Source organism: Loxodonta africana, chromosome 1 (assembly GCF_030014295.1).
Source record: "Loxodonta africana isolate mLoxAfr1 chromosome 1, mLoxAfr1.hap2, whole genome shotgun sequence".
In the NCBI taxonomy this organism is placed as follows: Eukaryota; Metazoa; Chordata; class Mammalia; order Proboscidea; family Elephantidae; genus Loxodonta; species Loxodonta africana.
Genome location: NC_087342.1, coordinates 206,379,722 through 206,390,435, shown reverse-complemented (window position 1 = coordinate 206,390,435; position 10,714 = coordinate 206,379,722). Strand labels below are relative to the sequence as shown.

Below are 10,714 nucleotides of genomic sequence, written 5' to 3'. Positions count from 1 at the left end.
TTTATTGATAGGGATTAAGTTAGAACAAAACAGTTGGAAGCCTATCCAAATTAGAATATTCATTTAAAAAAATGTTTAATAAGCAGTGCAGTCTTTATTCTCACGTGGAAACTCTATGGGGCAGTTCTACTCTGTCCTATAGGGTCGCTATGAGTCAGAATCGATTCGATGGCAGTAGGTTTTTATACCTATTCAGCTGAGCTTGGTGTGTTATAAGATACATCAAAAGGTCTTCGGAGATAAATACAGGGTATTATGACCTTTCATAGTTGTGGGACAAAGAACTAAGTTTGGGCTTTTGTTTCTGGCTTTTTGAAAATAGCCTGAGCAATTAAGTGTTCTTTGTCTTTCTAAAATAACCAGGCAAGTAGGGGCTATATAGGCCCCACATCTGGGCCAACTAACTTCAAAAAGGAGGGGGGAGTGGTGCAGTCATGCATATTCATTGATTGGACTGATGTAACTATGCATCAACGCCCCAGTCATGCATATTCATTGAGGTTCCAATGACTAGGAGACTTTGGGCCTTGGATCTCTCTCCTTAGGACTTCTGGGATTGGCGAGATCATCTATGCACGAGAGAGTGTGTGGCATGTCCCTGGGGACAGAGGAAACCTCATGCAGGACCTCTCCCAGAACTTGCCTGACGTGCCTCTACACTTGTGTTCTTTCTGATTATATAATAAATGAGTAGCTGTAAGTTTTTTTAAAAAAAAAAAACCAAACCCATTACCGCAGAGTCAATTCCAACTCACAGCAACCCTATAGAACAGAGTAGAACTGCCCTATAGAGTTCCCAAGGAAGGGCTGGTGGATTTGAACTGCTGACCTTTTGATTAGCAGACGAGATCTTAACCACTGTGCCACCAGGGCTCCCCAACTGTAAGTATAGGTAATAGTCTCCACGAATTTTGTGAGCCATTATAGAGAACTAACAAATTCACAGGGGCAGTGAGCCTGCAGGGGCTGGCAATACAGAATCAATTTGTGTAGACCCAGATTTGGGTGGCTGGGTGACAGAGAAAGTTTGCATAGACAGTTAAAGAAGAAGGGTAGAGTCCTAGTTAGTGTCCCAGTCCTATGGGACTAGAAAGAGAAAGACAGACAGACAGAGACACTGGCTCAAGTGGGAGTTGTGTAGACACCTGGGTCTACGGCTGGTCCCCAGTGACCTGGACCTAGGTGGTGAGGGATGTTTTGAACTGGCTCAGGGTAGCCAGGAATGAGGCCTGATCTAATTCTGGGTGGTTAGGATCAGAGAGAGAGAGAGAATTTTTGTCACAGAAGTGACTGGTGATGAGGTATGGAGATGTAGGAAGGTAAGACATGGATCCATTTTCAGCTGGGAATTAGATTCATGCTGATTCTTACCGCATAGTAGGTGATAAAAGTGGCATGTAAGGCTGAGTTATTCTAGAGAAGGAAAACCAGTGAGAGGGAGGGAGGGAGGGATGGATGGATGATAGAGATTTATCTCAAAGAAATTGCTCACACAAATTGTAAAGGCTGGCAAGTCTCAAGTCAGTGGGTTAGGCATCAGGCTGGAGGCTTGTCTTAGTCATCTAGTGCTGGTATTATAACAGAAATACTACAAGTGGTTGGTTTTAATAAAGAGAAATTTATTCTCTCACAGTCTAGGATGCTGGAAGTCCAAATTCAGAGTGTCAGCTCCAGGAGAAGGCTTTTTCTCTCTGTCAGCTCTGGAGGAAGGTCCTTGTCACCAGTCTTCCCCTGGTTCAGGAGCTTCTCAGCACAGGGACCCTGAGTCCAAAAGACATGCTATGCTCCCGACGCGTCTTTCGTGTAGTATAAGGTCCCCCTGTCTCTCTGCTTGCTTCTCTTTTTTATATCTGAAAAGAGATTGACTCAAGACACAATCCAGTCTTGTAGATTGAGTCCTGCTTCATTAACATAACTGCTGCTAATCCCATCTCATCAACATCACAGAGATAAGATTTACAACACATAGGGAAATCCCAACAGATGACAAAATGGTAGACAATCACACAATATTGGGAATCGTGGCCCAGCCAAGTTGACACATATTTTGGGGGGACATAATTCAATCCATGGTAAGGCTTCACCTGACTCACATAGCTACAGGGGTTGACGAACCCAAGATCTGCAGGTCAGATGGCAGGCTACTGGCTCATGGGCTGCAGAGACTGACAAATCCAAGATTGACTGGCAAGATAACAGGCTGCTGGTTCATAGGCTACAGAGACTGATAAGTCCCAAGATTAGCAGTGAATATGGCAGGCAGCTCGTTCAAGTACCAAGAACCAGAGGTCAGATGATGACGAGCTGGATGCAGAATCCAGAACAATCAAAAGCAAGTGAGCTTTGCCAGAACATCCATATGTATGTTGGATGCAGGTCATAACCTTGAGGAAACTCCTCTTATAATTGATTGGCTGATCACATCAGATCATATCATGGAGGATGATTATATCATTACATAACTGCCAAACCACCGAGAATCATGGCCCAGCCAAGTTGACATACCACCTTAACCATCACAGGTGGGGTTTGCTCACGTAGCTACTTTTGCAGACCTGACCTTTTCTTTCATAGCATTTCTTAAAATTGAGAGCAGACTCTAACCTCACTTATCAAGTGGAGTTTGTATTTTATTTGTGGCACTTGCCACTTTTTGTTGTGTGGTAGTGATGTGCTAGTGTACTCTGGCTTTCCGATTAAATTCTAAGTTCTTCGAGGACTTATTAGCCCAGTGATTTGGCCAAGAAGAATTCTCAGTAGATATTTGTGGATTAAATAAACAAGGTGTAATATTTAACTAGTTGTTGTTGTTACTTGCCCTTCTAGCCAGTTCCAACTCTTGGCAACCCCATGAGTAGAACTGTAGAATAGAACTGTCTTCCAGGCTACTCTGGGTAGGCTTGAACTGTCAGACTTTCAGCTGGTAGTCAAGGCCTTAACCACATGCACCACCCAGGGACTCCATGTATTTGGTGGTTCAGTGGTAGAATTCTTGCCTTCCATGCAAGGGACCTGGGTTCAATTCCCAGCTAATACATCTTATGTGACAGTGGAAACGTGCGTATTGCTCTGATGCTGAACAGGTTTCAGTGAAACTTTCAGACTAAGACAGAATAGGAAGAAGGTTGTGGCAATGTCCTTCCAAATATCAACCAGTGAAAACCTGATGAATCATAAGATATACCATTGTACATGGGGTTGCCACGAGTCAGGGGCTGACTCAGCAGCAGCAAACAACTACAAGAAGCAGAAAAATGGATGAAACAGCAAAGACCCTTCCATTCCTTGAAATAGTTAACCTAATTAATATAAAATGGGCTTCAACTCTCACACCCCATGAAAATAAATGGACTTTTGAGAGTAGCTTAAAACATAATTTTCCTACTTTAGATGGGACTAAAAATATGCTGGCAATAGGAAGAGCAATAAAGTTTTTAACTTTTTTTTTTTTTTAATAGCAACTCAATAGAAAAATCTAATTAGACGGTTTCAAATATTATGGCTTGTAGAAGGGGAAGCTGGTAGTAGAGGAAGAGTAAGGTTAATGTGTTTCTAGAAATACAGATATTCAGGATAAATGAATCTAGGCTTTGTGTGACAGAGAGGGTGCTACAGTTCCCAGGTACCTTCTTGTTCTTTGAAGTGGCAGATAACCACCTGGGAAAGGTTCCCTGCCGGCTCCTCTTAGACATGGCTCTAAAGTGGTTACATTTCTCTTCACTAAAGGATTTAGGATTTACTGGCCAAGGAGAAGCACACTTTATCTAAACACTTTCTTCCCTCGTGAGTTTTCAGTTTTTTAAAAATCCTTCTTCAAATGCATAGTCCTTTGAATGGGCATTTAAACCTAGACAATAAATAAATAAAAACCAAACCCATTGCCATCAAGTCAATTCTGACTCATAAAAAAAAAAAAAAAAGTAAAGTAATAAAATTATTTTTAGAAATAAGGGGTTATTTTCTCTTAGCACACCATCATTTAAATATTTGATTTTTCCATTTAATATCTATTTTAATATAGCTATTAGAACTTTAATTTGGTCCTCCCCCTCCCCTGTTCTACATTTTTAGACCCATCAGATTATTTTCCACAGGTTGACCTGTATGTATTTCATTCTATTTCCGTTATAACCTTTGTTCCCCATTTTCCCTTTTAAGTATGTTTACAATTTGGCCATTGTGTATTATTGTCTGAGTTAGGTAATAGGACAGCAAGCTGTTTTTTACTCAGTATTTCACAACCAGGGTGCACCTGTCTCAGAGGTGCTTTATTCATGTCTGTTGAGTGATTCAGCACTTAGCGGCATTAGAGACTTTTATTTCCCCTTTTGTCTCTGTGAACTGTTACAGTTATTAAAAATTATAAGAGCTTCAATAACATAGGGACAAAATTAAAAACAAACAAACAAAAAAACACCCAAACCCATTGCTGTTGAGTTGATTCTAACTTATAGCGACCCTATAGGATAGAGTAGAACTGACACATAGGGTTTCCAAGGAGCAGCTGGTGGACTTGAACTGCCAATCTTTTAGTTAGCAGCCGATCTTTTAACCACTGCGTCACCAGGGCTAATTTTCGGCATAAATAACCTATCAAACACAGCTAAAATTGCACAAATGACAGAAGATAAATTAGATAACTAGAACCTCCTAAAAACTAAATACTTCTGCTCATCGAAAGACTACCAAGACCAGAAAAGGTTTAACTCAGATACATCCTTTGATGGTTACCAGGTATGGGAAGGGGAGGGAGGGGAAATCACTAACTAGATAGTAGATGCTCATTAACTTGAGTGAAGGGAACAGCAATACATAATAAGGGGGATGGCAGTACAACATGATCAAGGCAAAGGAAGACACTAAGAGGAATGCAGGAGTAAAAGGAAAGGTAAATCCTATTACATACACATTCCTGCTATAACAGTAATAACAAATAATAATTTATGAGTGGACACATAGGTAGATATGTAAGCTGAAAAGGTGTGGGGTGGCATATGGGAATATACCTATGAGCATATATAGGTTTGGCAGAGGATATTTCTACAAATGCATTTGTACGTGCTGCAAATATATCTACGTATATAGTAGAGCACACAGGGAGCAAAGTTATGAAAACTTCTTAGCCATAATAAAACACATCGAGGGACTGAGTTACTGGCCTTGAGGACTTAGGACCATAGTCTTGGAGGATATCTGCGTCAATTGGTGTAACAGTTCATAAAGACAAGTTCTGTATCCTACTTTGGTGATTAACATCTGGGCTCTTAAAAGCTTGTGAGTGGCCATCTAAGATACAAATGTTGGTCTATTCCTATCTGGAGCAGAGAAGAGTGAAGCAAATCAAAGACTCAAGAAAACAATTAGTCCAGAGGACTAATGGACCACATGAACCATAGCCTCCACCAGCCTGAGAGCAGAAGAGCTAAATGGTGCCCAGCTACCACTACCTACCACTCTGACCAGGATCACAATAGAAGGTTCTGAGCAGAGTGGGAAAAAATGGTAGAACAAAATTCAAATTCATAAAAAAGACCAGACTTACTGGTATGATAGAGACTGGTGGAATCCCCTAAACTATGGCCCTTAGACACCCTTCAGTTCTGGAACAGAACCCGCTCCTGGAGACCACCCTGTCAGCCGAACAACAGACAGGCCTATAAAGTGAACAGTAACGCCTTCAGGAACATGCTTCTCAGGACAAGCAACCTACAAGATCAAGAGGGCAGCATTTGCCCAAAAACAAAGTTCAGAAGGCAAGAAAGATGGGCAAATGGAAATGGGGAACCCAGGGAGGAAGGGGGTAGAGTGCTGTCACATCGAGGGGATTACAGCTAATGTCATGAAACAAAATGCGTATAAATTGTTGAGCAGGAAACTAATTTGCTCTGTAAACTTTCACCCAAACCACAGTAAAATGTTCAAAAAAAACAAAGACTTTTTACCAAGAGAGTAAAAAGGGAAGCTACAAACTGGGAAAAAATCTTTGCCAACAACATATATGATAAGGGTCTAATTTCTAAAACATTTTTAGATGACTTTAATAACTCAACAACAGAAATACAAACAATACAATCAGAAATGGGCAAAGGACCAATCATGTATGGTCCACTATTATAAGAAGTTAAGAGTAGATATGCATACAGAATGATGTTCTTTGTTGTTCACCAGGGATGGGAGGGAGAAGAAGGGGGAATCACTTTTTAGATAGTAGACACTTGTTATTTTTTGACGATGGGAAAGGCAATGCCAAATATGGGTTAAGTCAGCACGACTTGACCAAGGTAAATAAAGACACTAAGAAGTATTCAAGAAAAAGGGAGAATTTTGGTAAATGCTGTAACATAATACAATTTTGCAACAATAGTAATGACAACCAAATAATGTGTTTGTAGTTACATAGTGTCTTAGTTATCTAGTGCTGCTATAACAAATACAAATGGATGGCTTTAACAAATGGAAGTTTATTCTCTCATAATCAAGGAAGATAAAAGTCCATATTCAGGGTACCAGCTCCAGGGGAAGGCTCTGTCTCTGTCAGTTCTGGGGGTAGGTCCTTGTCATCAATCTTCCCCTAATCTAGGAGCTTCTCAGCACAGGAAGTCTGGGTCCAAAGGGTGAGCTCTGCTCCTGGCACTGCTTTCTTGGTGGTTTGAAGCCCCCCTGTCTCTCTGCTCCCTTCTCTCTTTTGTATCTCAAAAGAGATTGTTTTAAGACACAGCCTAATCTTGTAGATTGAGTCCTGCCTCATTAACATAACTGCCTCTAATCCTGCCTCATTAACATCAGAGAGGTAGGATTTACAACACATAGGAAAATCATATCAGATGACAGAATGGTAGACAATCACACAATACTTGGAATGATGGCCTAGCCAAGTTGACAGATATTTTTGGGGGCACAATCAAATCCGTGATACATAGGTAGATATTTATGTATATATGTGTATAAGAAAGCATATGTGATAGTTTTGGGGGACATCTAGGTCAATCGACATAACATGGTTTATGAAGAAAATGTTCTACATCCCACTTTGGTGAGTAGCATCCTGGGTCTTAAAAGCTTGTGAGCAACCATCTAAGATACATCTATTTGTCCTATCTACCCAGAGGAAAGGAGAGTGAAGAAATCCAAAGACACGAGGAAAATACGAGCCCAAAGGACTAATGGACCAAAGACTCCACCAGCCTGAAACCAGAAGAACTAGATGGTGCCCAACTACTACCAGTGACCACCCTGCCAGTGAACACAACAGAGAGTCCCAAAAAGACCAGGAGAAAAATGTAGAACAGAATTCAAATTCACATAAAAAACCAGACTTAATGGTCTGATAGAGACTGGAGGAAGGCCCGAAACTATGGCCCCCGGACGCTCTATTGACCCAGAACTGAAACCATTCCCAAAGCCCACTTTTCAGACAAAGATTAGATGGGCCTTGATAGAACAAAATAGAATACATGTGAGGAATGTGCTTCTTAGTTCAGTCAAGTATACGAGACCAAATGGGCAGCTCCTGTACAAAACCATTATGAGAAGGCAGGAAGGGACAGGAATTGGACAAATGGACACAGGGAACCTAAGGTGGAAAAGAGGAGTGTGCTGTCACGTTGTGGGGCTTGCAACCAAAGTCACAAATGTGTATAAATTTTTGAATGAGAAATTAACAAGTTCTAAACTTTCACCTAAAGCATAATAGAAAAAGGCAGCGCATGTGAGTAAATGCACGTGCATGTATCTGTAGGCATACATGTAAACACGTTAGTGTGTGCTGTATATATGTCCGTATATATAACAAAACACCTAGAGGACACAGTTACAGAGGCATCCTAGACACTTTGAAACAACTGGCAGGATTGTTTTACTGGGTTAAAAGGCTTAGGATCATAGTCTCGGGGGACAACTTAGTTAATTGGCATAACATAGTTCATAAAGTAGTGTTGTGTATCCTAGCCTGGTGAGTAGTGTCAGGAGTCCTAAAAGCTGTCAAAGATACAGCTAATTGGTCTCCACTCATCTGGAGCAAAAGAGAATGAAGGAAATTGAAGGCTCAAAGAAGAAACTAGCCCATAGGACTAATAGCCCACAGGAAGCACGACCTCTTCTAACCTGCTCCCAGGCATTTATTGGCAGAGCTAAAGAGTTTTTTATAACACTTGTCTGAGTAGGGAAGAGGCCAGGCTGAGGCGTAGAGGGCCAGAGAGAGGCCTGCCTGCAGGTGTGGCTGAGAAGCTGTTCTGACCCTAGATCTGTATCCTGAGGCATCTAACCTATTACTTCCCTAATAAACCCTCTTAACTGTGAGTACGGTCTGTGAATTTTGCAATGAGTTATCAAACCCAGCAGAGAAGTAGAGAGTGCTATGGGAGGGACAGCTGGTGTCAGAATTGGTAAAATTGGAGGGTGGAGGTATGTTTGACCTGCATCCCAGGGGAGTCAGCCTTGGGACGGTGTCAATGGTGATTCTCTCTCCCCCTTGTGAAGCTAGAGGAGGTCAGATGCCCCTACCATGTCATTTTTGCAGCAGTATTCAGCACTGTGGCTAAGGTATTACCTGAAACAGTGGTGCTAACTAAATTTTTTTGTGTGTGTGTGATTCAAGAAAAGCACAAACAATTTAATGGTGGATCTATTGGGAATATCTTGAATATAATAAGTCTTTTGGATTTGAGAAATGTGGAAAACGCCTCCTCCTCTATACTGTCTGTGGTAGGCAGAATTTGGGCTCCCATGACTTTCACCCCCTGGTGTCACACGCATCAGTATGTTATGCTACAAGGCAAAAGGGACTTTGCAGAAATAATTCATATTACCGATCACTGACTTTAAGAGGACTAGCCTGGATTATCTAGGTGGGTTTAATGTAATCACATGAGCCTGTATAAAGCAGGGCTTTCTCCCAGCTGAGGATAGAAGGGGAAGTCAGAGAGATGTGAAGCCTGAGAAGGATTCACAGTATCCTTGCTGGCTTGAAGTTGCCATGAGGGAGCTGTGAGAAGGGAATGAATTCTGCCAACAACCTGAATGAGCATGGAAGGAGATTCTCACTTAGAGCTTCCAAACATGAGCCCAGGCTGCCCAGCACCTTGATTCAGGTGAGACCCTAAACAGAGAACCCAGTCAAGTCCACTGGACTTTTGGTCTATAGAACTATAAAATAAGAAGATAAATGATGTTCTAAGCCACTAAATTTGTGGTGATTTTTTGCAGCAGCAATAGAACACCAACAAAACAAATCACAAAAAGGGGTTGAGGGATGGGAGTTTCTTTTTTTTTTGTTAGGAATATTTGCTTTCCAGTAGACTTTAATATCGCATATTGAATGTCTGACAAACATTAAAATTGAATGCCCTTTCTGACGTCTGTGAGGGCTCTTTATTTCTGGCCAACCGAAGATCTTTCCCTGACCTCTGGAAGATCATAGTTGACCTAAGGTACACTCCTGTGTGTGTTTCAGACTTCTAAGGGCTCCAGGAGAAAAAGCAGCCAGGGGGATCTTACGTTATTATATGCTGGCTTCAAGCAGGAAAAGTTAACAACAATAAATCAAAGGAATGAAGATTGTTTTGGGTAGTACAATATCAAAGACTCATTCTAAATTTTTCCAAGTTTTTTGTAGAAGTAGGAAATTTGAGATGTTTCCTTTTTTTTTTTTAGCACTGTGTTTCTAATGTTGCCTTTATGTGAACTACCGTGCCGTTTGTCGAGGGCCCTTGCAAACTCCACATGCTTGAGATACACTAGTCTTTTTTGTTAATGGAAAAAGGGTTTGATTTAGACTTCTTCCAGAAGTACTCTCCTATCATAGTGTGGTTTCAGTTGGGATGTACAAGACAAAGCCTTAAATGTGGGCTCTGCTTTACCAATGCTGTGAATTACCCATATTAAATATTTTGACAGTTGACTTGGGATCAAAATAGAGGGCACTTGTGTCTGCATAGGGTGCTAACAACAGAGTAAGAAAATAACAGAGTTAATAATGCTATTTAGTTACTTTGTAGCAATTAAGTAACCACTGCTACGAGAATGCTCCTTAGAAGCAAGGATGGTGTTACTTCAGCTCACTTACTTTGGACGTGTCATTCTAGATGAGGACGATCATGTTTGGTAAAGTGAGGTCAACAAAAATGAGGGAACCCCTCAGTGAGATGGATTGACAGAGTAGCCACAACAGTGAACTCAAACATTCCAAAGATGATGAAGATGGCCTAGGACCAGGCAACGTTTTCGCCCTGCGTTACAACTGGCAACAACAAATCTGCGGCAAAAAACCTTTTTAAAGTGTTAAAAATCAACAATGTCACATTGAAGACTAAGGTGCATCTGACTCTGGCCATGGTGTCTTCAATTGCCTCATACTCATGTGAAAGCTGAATGATGAGTAAGGAAGACTGAAGAAGAATCGACACCTTTAAATTGTGGTGTTGGAGAGGAATATGGAATATACCATGGGCTGCCAAAAGAACGAACAAATCTGTCTTGGAAGGGGTACAACCAGAGTGCTCCACAGAAGCAAGGATAACGAGATTACGTCTCACATACATTGAACATGTTATCAGAAGGAATCAGTCCGTGGAGGACATCATGCTTGATAAAGTAGAGGGTCAACAAAAAAGAGGAAGACCCTCAATGACATGGATTGACACAGTAGCTCCAACAGTGGGCTTAAGTGTAACAGCAATTGTGAGGATGGTGCAGGACCGGGCTGTGTTTTATTCTG

At 41.3% G+C, this 10,714-nt stretch overlaps 1 non-coding gene across 1 annotated transcript; it reads left to right on the top strand.

The window, feature by feature from the left end:
- Nucleotides 1-2,965: 2,965 nt before the first annotated feature.
- Nucleotides 2,966-3,037, top strand: TRNAG-UCC (transfer RNA glycine (anticodon UCC)). The gene has a single exon. It is a non-coding gene; the product is annotated as a tRNA-Gly (tRNA).
- Nucleotides 3,038-10,714: the final 7,677 nt, after the last annotated feature.